We start from the raw sequence: 15,945 nt of genomic DNA, 5'->3' as shown, positions 1-15,945 counted from the left end.
ACTATATTTTCTTGCTTTAGAAATCCTTTTTAATTCTTTTTCTTTTTTTTTGCAGTTCTTTGGCCAGGGCTGGGTTTGAACCCACCACCTCTGGTATATGGCGCCAGCGCCCTACTCCTTGAGCCATAGGTGCTGCCCCCATTTTAATTCTTAAAATAAAAATTCAGATTTTATCAGATTTCTAACATTTATAATTTTGTTTCTAGTGCTTAAATCATTAATTCATTTGGCTTTTGGCTCAAGGAGAAATGGTTTCAAACACCAGCTCTGTCTATTCCTAGTTTAAAATTTGAACAAGTTCAGTGATTTTTTGGCCTCACTTTCTCACTTTATGGGGGGTTGATAGTATCAAGCTCTGTCAGTGTTTGTAGAGATTAAAATATGTTAGATAATGAATATAAGTGGTTTAACTGACTTCCTGCTGATAGTAAATAATAAATGACAAAAAGATGTATGGATTTATATATAATGAGATGCTTTAATCTATTATTTAGCAAAGACTTATTTCAGGTAGACGCTCAATTCTTTGCACATTTGCATATAGGCTTAAAGGTAATTTCGTGAAAATATTTTCAATTGTATTTGAAAGGAAATAAAAAATTAAGCAGTGGCCATGAATACTGGACATACAGAGAATATTTCTGTTCATAGAAATTACTTTAATCCTTGGAGTTTTAATCTTTGTTTTCTCACTCTTTCTAATGGAATGATGCAATGAATTAATGAATGATTAATAATGATAGCAGATCAACAAACAAAGATAAACACAACAATGGTACAAGACAGGGTGTTCCCGTTCAATATCCTTCAAGTAGTTTCAAATTTAGATTACCTCCAGACAGCAAGGCCTCTGAGCTATCACTGAGAATATCTAAATTACTTTCTCAAGGGTTCTACAGAGCATTCTCTTTGCTTGATCTCCTCCTTTTAGAATTAGGAATTTCTCCTAGCCAATTTACTTTCTGCAAAGCTCACATTTCTCTTACAATAGAAAAATTTCTTTAACTCTACTCCTTTAACTTCAGCTTAATAGCATGGGGGCTTTCTTTAAGTTTCACTGTCAGCAGAACGGCACAAATATAACATTTATGTCATCCATTTTTACTAAATAGCAGATGAGCAAGTGCTATACCAAGGGCAAAGTGGGTATTAATTTTCTCTATCGTTTGTCTAATTACTTGAATGCATCCCCAAAGAAAACTGATAATCGATCAAACTGAATTAGCTTCCATTTACATAAAACCATAGCATGAGGGAACTTGTGTGCCGCAGAAAAATGGGTTTAAGTGAAAAATAAGCCACAGAGGTTTGGACTATCCATCTGGCACACAAAGTATCTAAAAACTGATAAGAGTTTAAGAGATAAAATTCTACTTTATCAGAAGAACAATTATTCATATCTAGTTAAAAAATAAAAAGAGAGAAAGAAAAATTCACTATGACTATCACCATCAAAAGATAAAAAATGCAAGAACAATATTTTGGTAAATCTACTTCCAGTCTTCAACAAAAACACACATGCATGCAAGTTTGATACCTTTTGTTTAGTTTTACAATCTTTTTTTATTTAACATTAAATTATCAAGATGTTTTCTTGTCATTTCCTTAATTTCTTAACATTTATTAAGCAAATACCATTTGCCACAATACCATGCTAAATATATTCTAAACATAACCATTGCTATCCCTTCAGGGCTTATATTTTGATGGAGAATGCAATGAAAAAGTGGAAAAATAGCTAAAATACATATTTATGTTTATAGATATCCATGTAGACATCATGATAAATAATAAAGAAAATCAAGAATAAAAGATGATAATCAGAACTGAATGGGAGAGCCATGAAAATATAGTAATTAAAGATGGTTTTCCACAGGTGACATTTGTGCTGGACATGGGACGAGAAACAGAAACCTTCATTATCACACAGAGTGTTCTCAGCATAAGGAGAGAAGCATAAAAAGCCCAAGTGGCAAAGTCATTCTTTTTGAGGAATAATCAGAAAATGTCAATCCCAGAGTCTAGTGGGAAAAGAGAAGAACAAAGAGGTGGTAGAGACAGGTAGAAATCAATCATTCAGTGATTTATTTATCTTAGCATTCTAAAAATGATTGAAGTACTTGAATTTGAGCTGATTTTGGACTCTCTTTGGCCAACAGAATAGAGTAGAGGTGATACGGTGCTTGTCCACGTCTAGGACCCACTCACTCCTCCCTGAAAACCCCATTGTTTCAATTATTATTCATGAATCTTGTTGTTATATAAGAAGTTCTACTATCCTGAGAGTGCCATGCTATGAGGAAGCTCAAGCTGATTACACCAAGAGGCTGCAGAACAAGACTGCACGGGAATCAGCACCCCCAAGAGTGAAGCCTCTGTGATGTTCTAACCCAGCTCAGCCACCAGCTGGTTGCAGCCTTTGAAAGGTCTCAGCTGACAACAAATTAAACATAACCACTTAGCCAGTCCCAGCTCTAAACCTTCACAAAGCAGATTTTTTAAAAAAACCGAAGCCATTTGTTAATACTAAGAAATTTTAAGATGGTTTGTTAAACAGCAATGATTCAAAAAAAAGTAAACATATCCTATAATATAGTAATAAATAAAATGATATGATGTGATATAATATAGGTAATGAAATTGATTGTGCATTTTTCCTAAGCAGATATTTTTGATGGCATCTTCCAGGTCATAAACAATATTGAATCCTAAAATAAATTGAATGTTGAGTAAAGTTAACTGATGCAGCTCTATTCCCATTGTGAGAAAGTAAATATTGTAATTGATAGTTTCCTATTATTATGTTGTTTCAACTACCAAAACTTTAAATGTATTTGAATATTTATTGTTACATTGTCAATCTGAAAATTAAAGCAAAGAGACAACCTACACAATGGGAAACGCAGAGAAAGTTTTGAAGATTTTTTAAAATTTTGTCTGCGTCTGTTAACTCATAAAGAAATCTAAATAAGTGTGTCTTGAAATGTCTGATAGTGTTTGTAATATTATACTCTCAGTTGAAATATGGCCTATTAAGCATTCTGCTGTAATACTGATTTTTGAGAAAAATATGGAAGCTAGCTAATTGTAACTTTGATTTTCTCTATTATTCACCAGTTATACTTTTTAGTACCTGGTAACAGTGCATATAAATTGTTTTTAGTTTTTACCATCTGTTTTCTTAACAACTTTCAGATACTCATTTTATAAAAACACCACAGACAATAACCAAGTAAGAAGTACTTACAATATATTGGTGATTTTTCTGCTCCTATTTTTAAACTTCCTTATTTTGTTTTTAATAAAAGCAGACATAAACACAGGAGTAACTGACACGAGTTAAATGTTTTGATTGTGAGATCCTGAGAAGAGGCTACAACTAATCTATGCTCCGACTCCTAACCCCTGAAACCATGAAATAATAAATATATTCTGCTTTGGGGCAGCACCTGTGGCTCAGTGAGTAGGGTGCTGGCCCCATATACTGAAGGTGATGAGTTTGAACCCAGCCCCAGCCAAACTGCAACAACAACCACACACACACACACACACACACACACACAAATATATATATATATATATTGCTTTAAGCTACTAAATGTTTGGTAATTTGTCATGAAGCGATAGAAATCTAACACGTGGTAATACTTTGGTTTACACTAGTGCTATTGAATAGATATAAAATGTGAGTGACAGACTATTGTTGGCAAGATGGCAGCCGAGTAACAGCTTCCTTGCATCTGGGCACTGTGAGTCTGGGGAGATAGGATTCCAGGCATCTCTGGCTGGTGGGAACTGCCTATCATCACTCCTATGAGGATACAGGGAGTCAGCGAGAGACTTCTGGACCCCAAGAGGAGGACTAAAACAGTGGAAATCCGGCAAGTGGTCGCGTGTGTTCAATCCGTCTAAACCCGCCCACAACTGTAAGTTCAGTAGCAGCGAGACTGCAAACCAGAAAGGCCTTACCTGTGAACTGTTTTGATGTCCTTGGGCTTGGCACTGAGTTGAATTGCCCTGGGGAAGGCCTGAGTGGGAGTGCAGAGAACTTTGGCCGTTGTCTAGGGCCCCAGTCTGAGCCGCTGAGCCAGATGGAGCTAATAGTGTTTGGCGGTGGGTCACACGGAACCATTGTCAGTGATCTGCCCCGGCAAGCTCCGCCCTCAGGGTCGCAGAGCTAGAAACGGGTGGGAGCTGGTAACCCAGCAACCAAGTAGCCTAAGGGTGGGGTCTGAGCCGCCTTGCAGCCCTAACCCTCAGGGGCAGAGTGAGACCGGTTTTGGCACACTGGGTAAGCAGATAGCCACTTCAGCAGTGATTCCAGCGAGAAAGCTGGGAAAGCTTCTGCTCAGCAAGTTTACAAGTTCAAAGTGCCTTTTAAGTGGTCTGAAGAGAGATTTAGGGTGTCTACCTGCTGGGGTTTGAGAAATCAGCTGCCTCCAGTCGTATCAGAACTGTGACTAACATCTCATACCCCAGAAGACCACGTGTTGCCCAGACAATATTCAATAACATATAAAAACTGCTTTGTTTTTGGTTGTGTATTTTTTCTTTTTTTTTGTTTGGTTGTTTTTTTTGTTTGTTTGTTTGTTTATTTTGACGTTGTTGATGTTCTTTTGTTTTTTAATTTCAATCTTTTCCATACAGATGCCTTTTTCTTTCTCAACTTTTCTAGTTTAATTGTAATTTCCCATTGCTGCCTTTTTTAATAACTACAACTTCATTTTTGCTAGTGTTTCTATCGCTATCATTTGGTTTTTCACCCAATTGTATCCCTGTAAAGTTTTCTGTTTGCTTGTTTTGGTTTGATTTATAGCATTTTTGTCTTTCCTCTCTACTTGGTGGAGGTGGGGTACTGTGTCTGATCAGGTTAGCAAAGAGCTGCTGACCTCAAGGGAACCACCCAACTGGGTACTCCCAAGAGGTGGGGTTTTTTAAGGTTGTGTCAAAGTACCCTATTGTACACCTATATTGCCCTGTCTCCCTCTTTCTGTACCTCTTTTTTATTTCTCAATATTCCTTATCCCCACCCCCTCTCCTTTCTCTATCTTTCTTTTTTTTCTTATCACTCGGTCCTCCGTTCTTTCATCCCTTTTTTGCTCCTCAACCTTCTCACCCTTCTGGTCCTGTAACCCTTAGTCAACAGGCACAAGAACTTAAAGAGCAAGAGGAAGTGAAAGGAAAATTAGGGCAAGGAAACAGATAAAAGAAATCACTCATGAGGAAGAATCAGCAGAAAACTCCAGGCAACATGAAGAACCAGTCAAGAACAACCCCGCCAAGGTACCATGAGGTAGCTACTGCAGAGGATTCCACCTACACAGAAATGTTAGGAATGACAGAAAGGGAATTTAGAATACACATGTTGAAAACAATGAAAGAAATGATGGAAACAATGAAGGAAACTGCTAATAAAGCGGAAAATAACCAAAAGGAAATCCAAAAACAGAATCAAATCAGAGATGAACGCTATGAAGAATATAAAAAGGATATAGCAGAGCTGAAGGAAATGAAACAGTCAATCAGGGAACTTAAAGATGCAACGGAAAGTATCAGCAACAGGTTAGACCATGCAGAAGAAAGAATTTCAGAGGTAGAAGACAAAGTTCTTGAGATAACTCAGATAGTAAAAGAGGCAGAAAAGAAGAGAGAGAAAGCAGAACGTTCACTGTGAGAATTATGGGACTTTATGAAGCCTTCCAACATACGAGTTCTAGGAATTCCAGAAGGGGAAGAAGAATGCCCCAGAGGAATGGAAGCCATACTAGAGAATATTATAAAAGAAAATTTCCCAAACATCACCAAAGATTCTGACACACTGCTTTCAGAGGGATATCAGACCCCAGGTCGCCTCACCTCTAACCGAGCTTCTCCAGGACACATTGTGATGAACCTGTCCAAAGTCAAGACAAAAGAAAAGATTCTGCAAGCTGCCAGGAGTAAGCGCCAGTTGACCTACAGGGGCAAATCCATCAGAGTGACCGCAGACTTCTCCAATGAAACTTTCCAAGCAAGAAGACAATGGTCATCTACCTTTAATCTACTTAAACAGAACAATTTTCAGCCCAGAATTCTGTACCCTGCTAAGCTAAGCTTCAAAATTGACGGAGAAATCAAATCATTTACGGATATACAAACATTGAGGAAATTCGCCACAACAAGACCAGCTCTACAGGAAATACTTCAACCTGTTCTGCACACTGACCACCACAATGGATCAGCAGCAAAGTAAGAACTCAGAAATTAAAGGACAGAACCTAACCTCCACACTGATGCAAAAGATAAAACTAAGCAATGGACTCTCACCAAATAAGACGAATAGAATACTACCACACTTATCAATTATCTCCATAAATGTTAATGGCTTGAATTCCCCACTGAAAAGACATAGATTGGCTGACTGGATTAAAAAACACAAGCCATCCATTTGCTGTCTGCAAGAAACACACCTGGCTTCAAAAGACAAATTAAAGCTCCGAGTCAAGGGTTGGAAGACAATTTGTCAGGCAAATGGAATTCAGAAGAAAAGAGGAGTTGCAATCTTATTTTCAGATACATGTGGATTTAAAGCAACTAAAGTCAAAAAAGACAAAGATGGTCACTTTATATTGGTCAAGGGAAAAATACAACAAGAAGACATTTCAATTCTAAATATTTATGCACCCAATTTAAATGCTCCCAGATTCTTGAAGCAGACCTTACTCAGTCTGAGCAATATGATATCTGATAATACCATCATAACAGGGGACTTTAACACTCCTCTTACAGAGCTGGACAGATCCTCTAAACAGAAATTAAACAAAGATACAAGAGATTTAAATGAGACCTTAGACCAACTATGCTTGATAGACGCATATAGAACACTCCATCCCAAAGATAAAGAATATACATTCTTCTCATCACCCCATGGAACATTCTCCAAAATTGATCATATCCTGGGACACAAATATCAACAGAATCAAAAGAATTGAAATTTTACCTTGTATCTTCTCAGACCATAAGGCACTAAAGGTGGAACTCAACTCTAACAAAAATGCTCGACCCCACCCAAAGGCATGGAAATTAAACAATCTTCTGTTGAATAACAGATGGGTGCAGGAAGAAATAAAACAGGAAATCATTAACTTCCTTGAGCATAACAACAATGAAGACACAAGCTACCAAAACCTGTGGGATACTGCAAAAGCAGTTTTGAGAGGAAAATTCATCGCTTTAGATGCCTACATTCGAAAAACAGAAAGAGAGCACATCAACAATCTCACAAGAGATCTTATGGAATTGGAAAAAGAAGAACAATCTAAGCCTAAACTCAGTAGAAGAAAAGAAATATCCAAAATCAAATCAGAGATCAATGAAATTGGAAACAAAAGAATCTTTCAGAAAATTAATGAAACAAGGAGTTGGTTTTTTGAAAAAATAAATGAAATAGATAAACCATTGGCCAGACTAACGAGAAATAGAAAAGTAAAATCTCTAGTAACCTCAATCAGAAACGATAAAGGGGAAATAACAACTGATCCCACAGAGATACAAGAGATCATCTCTGAATACTTCCAGAAACTCTATGCCCAGAAATTTGACAATGTGAAGGAAATGGATCAATATTTGGAATCACACCCGCTCCCTAGACTTAGCCAGGAAGAAATATACCTCCTGAACAGACCAATTTCAAGCACTGAGATCAAAGAAACAATAAAAAAGCTTCCAACTAAAAAATGCCCTGGTCCAGATGGCTTCACTCCAGAATTCTATCAAACCTTCAAGGAAGAGCTTATTCCTGTACTGCAGAAATTATTCCAAAAAACTGAGGAAGAAGGAATCTTCCCCAACACATTGTATGAAGCAAACATCACCCTGATACCAAAACCAGGAAAAGACCCAAACAAAAAGGAGAATTTCAGACCAATGTCACTCATGAATATAGATGCAAAAATTCTCAACAAAATCCTAGCCAATAGATTACAGCTTATCATCAAAAAAGTCATTCATCATGATCAAGTAGGCTTCATCCCAGGGATGCAAGGCTGGTTTAACATACGCAAGTCCATAAACGTTATCCACCATATTAACAGAGGCAAAAATAAAGATCACATGATCCTCTCAATAGATGCAGAAAAAGCATTTGATAAAATCCAGCATCCTTTTCTAATTAGAACACTGAAGAGTATAGGCATAGGTGGCACATTTCTAAAACTGATTGAAGCTATCTATGACAAACCAACAGCCAATATTTTACTGAATGGAGTAAAACTGAAAGCTTTTCCTCTTAGAACTGGAACCAGACAAGGTTGTCCTCTGTCACCTTTACTATTCAACATAGTGCTGGAAGTTCTAGCCAATACAATTAGGCAAGACAAGGAAATAAAGGGAATCCAAATGGGAGCAGAGGAGGTCAAACTCTCCCTCTTTGCTGACGACATGATCTTATACTTAGAGAACCCCAAAGACTCAACCACAAGACTCCTAGAAGTCATCAAAAAATACAGTAATGTTTCAGGATATAAAATCAATGTCCACAAGTCAGTAGCCTTTGTATACACCAATAACAGTCAAGATGAGAAGCTATTAAGGACACAACTCCCTTCACCATAGTTTCAAAGAAAATGAAATACCTAGGAATATACCTAACGAAGGAGGTGAAGGACCTCTATAAAGAAAACTATGAACTCCTCAGAAAGGAAATAGCAGAGGATATTAACAAATGGAAGAACATACCATGCTCATGGATGGGAAGAATCAACATTGTTAAAATGTCTATACTTCCCAAAGCAATCTACCTATTCAATGCCATTCCTATCAAAGTACCTACATCGTACTTTCAAGATTTGGAAAAAACGATTCTGTGTTTTGTATGGAACCGGAAAAAACCTCGTATAGCTAAGGCAGTTCTTAGTAACAAAAATAAAGCTGGGGGCATCAGCATAGCAGATTTTATTCTACTACAAAGCCATAGTGCTCAAGACAGCATGGTACTGGCACAAAAACAGAGACATAGACACTTGGAATCGAATTGAACACCAAGAAATGAAACTAACATCTTACAACCACCTAATCTTCGATAAACCAAACAAGAACTTACCTTGGGGGAAAGACTCCCTATTCAATAAATGGTGTTGGGAGAACTGGATGTCTACATGTAAAAGACTGAAACTGGACCCACACCTTTCCCCACTCACAAAAATTGACTCAAGATGGATAAAGGCTTAAATTTAAGGCATGAAACAATAAAAATCCTCAAAGAAAGCATAGGAAAAACACTGGAAGATATTGGCCTGGGGGAAGACTTCATGAGGAAGACTGCCATGGCAATGGCAACAACAACAAAAGTAAACAAATGGGGCTTCATTAAATTGAAAAGCTTCTGTACAGCTAAGGAGACAATAACCAAAGCAAAGAGACAACCTACACAATGGGAAAGGATATTTGCATATTTTCAATCAGACAAAAGCTTGATAACCAGGATCTATAGAGAACTCAAATTAATCCACATGAAAAAAGCCAACAATCCCTTACATCAATGGGCAAGAGACATGAATAGAACTTTCTCTAAAGGCGACAGACGAATGGCTAACAAACACATGAAAAAATGTTCATCATCTCTATATATTAGAGAAATGCAAATCAAAACATCCCTGAGATATCATCTAACCCCAGTGAGAATGGCCCACATCACAAAATCTCAAAACTGCAGATGCTGGCGTGGATGTGGAGAGAAGGGAACACTTTTACACTGCTGGTGGGACTGCAAACTAGTACAACCTTTCTGGAAGGAAGTATGGAGAAACCTCAAAGCACTCAACCTAGACCTCCCATTCGATCCTGCAATCCCATTACTGGGCATCTACCCAGAAGGAAAAAAATCCTTTTATCATAAGGACACTTGTACTAGATTGTTTATTGCAGCTCAATTTACAATCGCCAAAATGTGGAAAGAGCCTAAATGCCCACCAACCCAGGAATGGATTAACAAGCTGTGGTATATGTATACCATGGAATACTATTCAGCCATTAAAAAAAATGGAGACTTTACATCCTTCGTATTAACCTGGATGGACGTGGAAGACATTATTCTTAGTAAAGCATCACAAGAATGGAGAAGCATGAATCCTATGTACTCAATCTTGATATGAGGACAATTAATGACAATTAAGGTTATGGGGGGGGAAGAAGAAAGAGGGATGGAGGGAGGGGGGTGGGGCCTTAGTGTGTGTCACACTTTATGGGGGCAAGACATGATTGCAAGAGGGACTTTACCTAACAATTGCAATCAGTGTAACTGGCTTATTGTACCCTCAATGAATTCCCAACAATAAAAAGAAAAAAAAAAAAGAAAAAACTTATAAAAAAAAAAAAATGTGAGTGACATATATTATTTACAATTATTTCTGGTAACCATATTTTAAAATAGTAAAAAGAAGGAAAATTAATTTTTGTAATATATTTCATTTATACATTATTTATATATTTATTTGTTATTAATTATATTAGTTATATGTTATTATATAACATGATATAAATATATTATCTGATATGTATTTGGTATATATTACTATTCATATTATTTATATATTTATTATCATTCATGTCACGCTTATGTATTATTTGTTACATATTTATTTATACTTTATTTTTCTCATTATGTTAAAATCAGTATTGTTGATAAGTAATCAATATAAAAATTATTGTAGTATTTTACTTTTTTTTCATGCTATAGCTTCAAAATTCAGCATGTATCAATTTAGATGCTAGATTTTCTTATATATATTTTTCTTTTTCTTTCTTTCTCTCTTTTTTTTGGCAATTTTTGGCCAGGGCCAGGTTTGAACTTGCTACCTCCAGTATATGGGGCCGGCACCCTACTCCTTTGAGCCACAGATCTTACCCTAGATGCTAAATTTTCATCAGAAATACTCTATCTTTATTTATAGTATATAAAACTTACAGTAGAAAAAGAAGGATGTTGTTCCAAATATAGATAAAAATTTTACTGATGCAATCATTAGATTTTAAATTTAAGTTTAAATTAATGATAATTACATAAAATTCTGCCCTTCATAAACTGGTGATGATATTAGCACCCAGTGGCTACATGTGGCAAGTTTAGACCCTGGATTGGCGTGGCCCATTTTCTTAGGCCCATCTTTATATTTCACCTCTGAATCAATTTCTCTGTTATAAAGCGTAACAATCACAAGGGGTGTTTATTTAAAACGCATTACCAGGATAGCACCCCATCCACTTCGTCCTGGTTCAGTAGACTGGTGGTTGGATTAGGTAATTATGATGCAGGAAGTCCAGAAAATCACTCCTGGAGAAAGGAATGGAGATGCTGGAAGTTACCAGGGCAGGAGTGGGGAGAGGACAGGGGTGAATTGCCTTAACGCCCTGGGTTCATCTAGGTGTTTCATATCCCAAACTCCACTGACCAAAGACAACACTTTGGCCTTGAGACCAAAGGACCAGGGAACAATGCCTGTGAACAAAGCCCACCCACTGTGCAGGAAAATAACACTGTTTTTCAATTTGCTCCATCTGCAAAACAAACCTGTTAGCAAACAGGAACCTTCAGCACCACCTAGTGTTGGGAGCGGGCGGGCATCCCTGCTTCTGGCTTTTATCCCTATTCTAATTCCTTCATTGTTTCTCATTCTTGTTTATTTATGTATTCATTTTTTTAGTTTCAGGTGATAGCGAGGGTGCACACAGCCAGGTAAAATATTTGGTTAGGTTGAGTCTCTCTTGTAGTTGCGTCCCGCACCCAAAGGTGCGCCTTCCACGTGGGCCTTGCGCCCTTGGTCTCATTTTCAAGTTCCTCTTCTGAAGCTTGTCCCTGAATATAGAACAGAGCTTTTTCCTTAGTCTATGTACTTCTTATTTCAGATCCAAATCACAGCAATCCCCTTTTCTTCCCAAACTTCTGCTACCACTTGTATGCTGATGATTCCCAAAATCTTACCTCTCTGGGCCCACATTTTTAAATTTTATTGTGGTCATCACCTTTTGAATGATACGTGCACAGCTCACACTACTGTCTGTGACGGAACTGATGCTTTTACCTCCATATATTCTGAATTCTCCTTTATTTTCTGTCTGTTAATACATTACTACCCATACAGTTAAAGACCCATCCTTGGCGATGTTTCCTTCTTCTTCTTTTTTTTTTTTTTTGTCATCAAAACTCAATATTTTACTTACTTAATATGTATATCTTGAACCATTTTCCTCCTTTTTATGTTCATCATCATGGTCTTGTAATTTACACATGACTGCTTTAAAGACCTTTCATGTTAATTCTCTGATTGCTAATTTCATTTATTTTCTTGCTTTTAATTTTGGCCCAAAACCCATCATCCCTCATTTATCTTAGAAATTCCCCCACTCAGGCCTGGACATGGACTCCTCATTTTCTAGACTCAGGTGAGCTAGCTAGAAATCAGAACCTTCATCAATAGGCAACAAAGGCTGTCCTTTCTCAGCCACACCCTCTGGGGTCTAGCAAGGTCATGAGCAAAGCAGCCTGAAAGATTTTGGGTGGTTCCATTTTGAGTAAGGAGCACACACCCTAATCCATTCCCTGAGATAAAACTACAAAGACCTAATATGCTCATTAATCTTGCCTTGAGCTGGAGGGACTGTATTCATTCCTTAATACATTCATTCACTTTGCAAAGATATTTTTCCACCTACCACATCCTGGCCAAATGTAATTCTCAGGACTATATATACCCCTAGACAAATGATCCATGCAGAGACTTTTGACTTGGGTCTTTTTCCCTCTGCCAGAGTTGCTTTTGACTCCTTCTGTATTTTGTTCTGTCTAATAAATCCTATCTTACCACTGATCTGTGGTCCATGGGTTCATTGTTAGAAGTTCTGAGGAGGACCTATCGAAGAAAGAAATTCTGGTAACAATGTGACATGCCTTCAGTTTTCAGCGTCTTAATATTTCTCATGAAATAATCATAATATGCTCATTCATAAGAAATCTCGTGAACCAAATTCATTTATTGAGTCAATCAATCAGTCATTATTGAGCAGCTCCTAAATGCTAGATAGGTGCTGACTGCTGGGATTGATTCAATGTAGATCAGAAACAAACACATTTTATGCTTTGGTAGGACTATGAAGGTAGAAGAGATCAATCAAATAATTTCACTAACAGAAATAAATTTGCTATATAAAATTATAAAGAGAAACATAAGGGTTCAAGAATATAAAATATGAATATGTGCAGAAGTTTCCCTTATCTATGGTTTCAGTTGCCGACCGTCAACGATAGCCCAAAAAATATCAAATAGAAAATTCCAGAAATAAACAATTCATAAATTTTAAATTGTACACCTTTCTGAGTGGCGTAATGACATCTTGCGTCACACCACTCTGTCCCGCCGGAACACAACTGGCACTGTCTATGCTGTTTGCCTCTTGTGATTGTCACTTAGTAACCACTTGGTTATCAGATTGAAAAAACAAACAGTGTATACAGTTTGATGCTATCTCAGGTTTCCAGTATCTATTGGGAGTTTGGGAACATATCTTTGGTAAACACAGGAAGTGCTACTATATATGTCAAAATCACTGAAGATAGCTAAACAAAAGTTAGATAAAACTCTCTGGGGGATGAGGCATGGTGCCTCCTCACTCCTATAAGCCTGTCACTCAGGGAGGTATAGGTTTGAAGAGCTCCTCAACTCGGGAGTTCAAGGCCAACCTGAGCAAGAGCAAAGCTCTGTTCCACTAAAAATAGAAAAATTAGCTGGGTTTTGTGGTGGGTCCCTATAATCCCAGCTACTCGGGAGGCTGAGCAGGAGAATCCGTTGAGCCCCAGGGTTTGAGGGTGTTGTGAGCCATGATGACACCACCACGCCCTAGCCTGGAAGACAGAATAAGACTGTCTTAAAACAGAACAAAACAAAGCAAAAACCCCTCTGGAGATTAGAAGAATTTCTGCATTAAGAAAAAAATCTAGTCATATTTGTTAATTGCCTTAATCTAATATTGAGAATGTTCTATAACAAGTCTATGGAAAATTATGTTTCCAAAAAGCATTTACTATTATAGATTATTTAATTAACAAATCTATTTTCAACTCCTCTATAAGATAGATTCAATGTCTCTTTACATATATGGATAAAACTGTTTTCTATCACTATGAAACTACTGCTAACCATATATTTTTTAATTTTATGGGTACATAATAGTTGTAAAAATATTGATTTTATTATTGATGTGATTGGAATGAGCTCGCTGCATAAATTAAAAGAATACGATTCGAAAGTTAAGTGTATTTGAAAATGCTAAGAGTCATACCTTTTATAAATAATTTTGGTAGATTACAAGACTTCGTAGAATTTTACAAAGTTTCTTTTCTAATCAATATTAATAGAAAGTGCAAAATCAATTTTGACTACTCCCATATATGGTAACATAAAAATGAAACACTGTATCCACTGGCTCTGGAAAGATGATTCCGAGCTATGAATACACAAATAAATAAATAAATAAATAAATAAGAAGGCAAACAATTGCAAGATAACTCAAGATGCCTTGATTTTTAAATGTATATTTTTAAAGAGGTATATTATTAATGAAGTAAAAATACTAGGTTCAAAACAAAAATTTAGGATCAGTTATCAAAATGTAAAAAAAACAGTCCACGAATGCTATGACTTTGGCAAGCACAAATCGTAGAAACCCTTTATTTGGATGTAAGAATATTTCAATCTGTAGAATATTACTGTTATTTAAATTATTGTTGTTTACTGAATCCAAAAATTCTTACTGATAAAGGTGCTGCTTCTTAATGCTGCTTAAATCACATCTATAGTGGTAGCATACCCCCAAATTGCCCCAATCCAATTTAGTTATGCCCCCAAATTGCCGCTAATCCAACAAAGTTAAAATCAATTATGTCGTAGACTTTCTATAGAGAAATGATCTGCATGTTTACCTTTTTTTTTTCTAAGTTTCAGAGCACTATGAGGGTGCAAATAATTAGATTACATTGTTTGCATTTCTTTTTTGTTTGTTTGTTTGTTTGGTTTTTTGTTTGTTTGTTTTATTGTTGGGGATTCCTTGAGGGTACAATAAGCCAGTTACACTGATTGCATTTGTTAGTTAAAGTCCCTCTGGCAATCATGTCTTGCCCCCAGAAGGTGTGACACACACCAAGGCCCCACCCCTCTCCCTCCTTCCCTCTCTCTGCTTTTCCTCCCCACCCATGACCTTAATTGTCATTAATTGTCCTCATACCAAAATTGAGTACATAGGATTCATGCTTCTCCATTCTTGTGATGCTTTACTAAGAATAATGTCTTCCACGTCCATCCAGGTTAATACGAAGGATGTAAAGTCACCATTTTTTTTAATGGCTGAATAGTATTCCATGGTATACATATACCACAGCTTGTTAATCCATTCCTGGGTTGGTGGGCATTTAGGCTCTTTCCACATTTTGGCAACTGTAAATTGAGCTGCAATAAACAGTCTAGTACAAGTGTCCTTATGATAAAAGGATTTTTTTCCTTCTGGGTAGATGCCCCGTAATGGGATTGCAGGATCAAATGGGAGGTCTAGCTTGAGTGCTTTGAGGTTTCTCCATACTTCCTTCCAGAAAGGTTGTACTAGTTTGCAGTCCCGCCAGCCATGTAAAAGTATTCCCTTCTCTCCACATCCACGCCAGCATCTGCAGTTTTGAGATTTTGTATTTCTAATGCAAAGTTGGAGTTTTAGTTGAGTCCTTCACCCAGGGTTGTGCTACATACCCTTTTCTTGTGCCCCTTGGGTGAGAGCTTAGCACAGCCCCTCCTCTGCCTCTTTTCCTTCCACTACATTTGAATATATGTGTTTTTCTCTTCTGTGAACATGTAGTTGCTTATCTATGGTTTCAAAATAGTATTGAGTTAAACGGATGCTTGCTTTTCCTTTCTTGTGATACTTTACTAT

The sequence above is a fragment of the Nycticebus coucang genome, chromosome 10 (genome assembly GCF_027406575.1).
Source record: "Nycticebus coucang isolate mNycCou1 chromosome 10, mNycCou1.pri, whole genome shotgun sequence".
Taxonomy (NCBI): domain Eukaryota; kingdom Metazoa; phylum Chordata; class Mammalia; order Primates; family Lorisidae; genus Nycticebus; species Nycticebus coucang.
The sequence above is the reverse complement of the archived record's forward strand: the minus strand, read 5'-3'. Positions refer to the sequence as shown.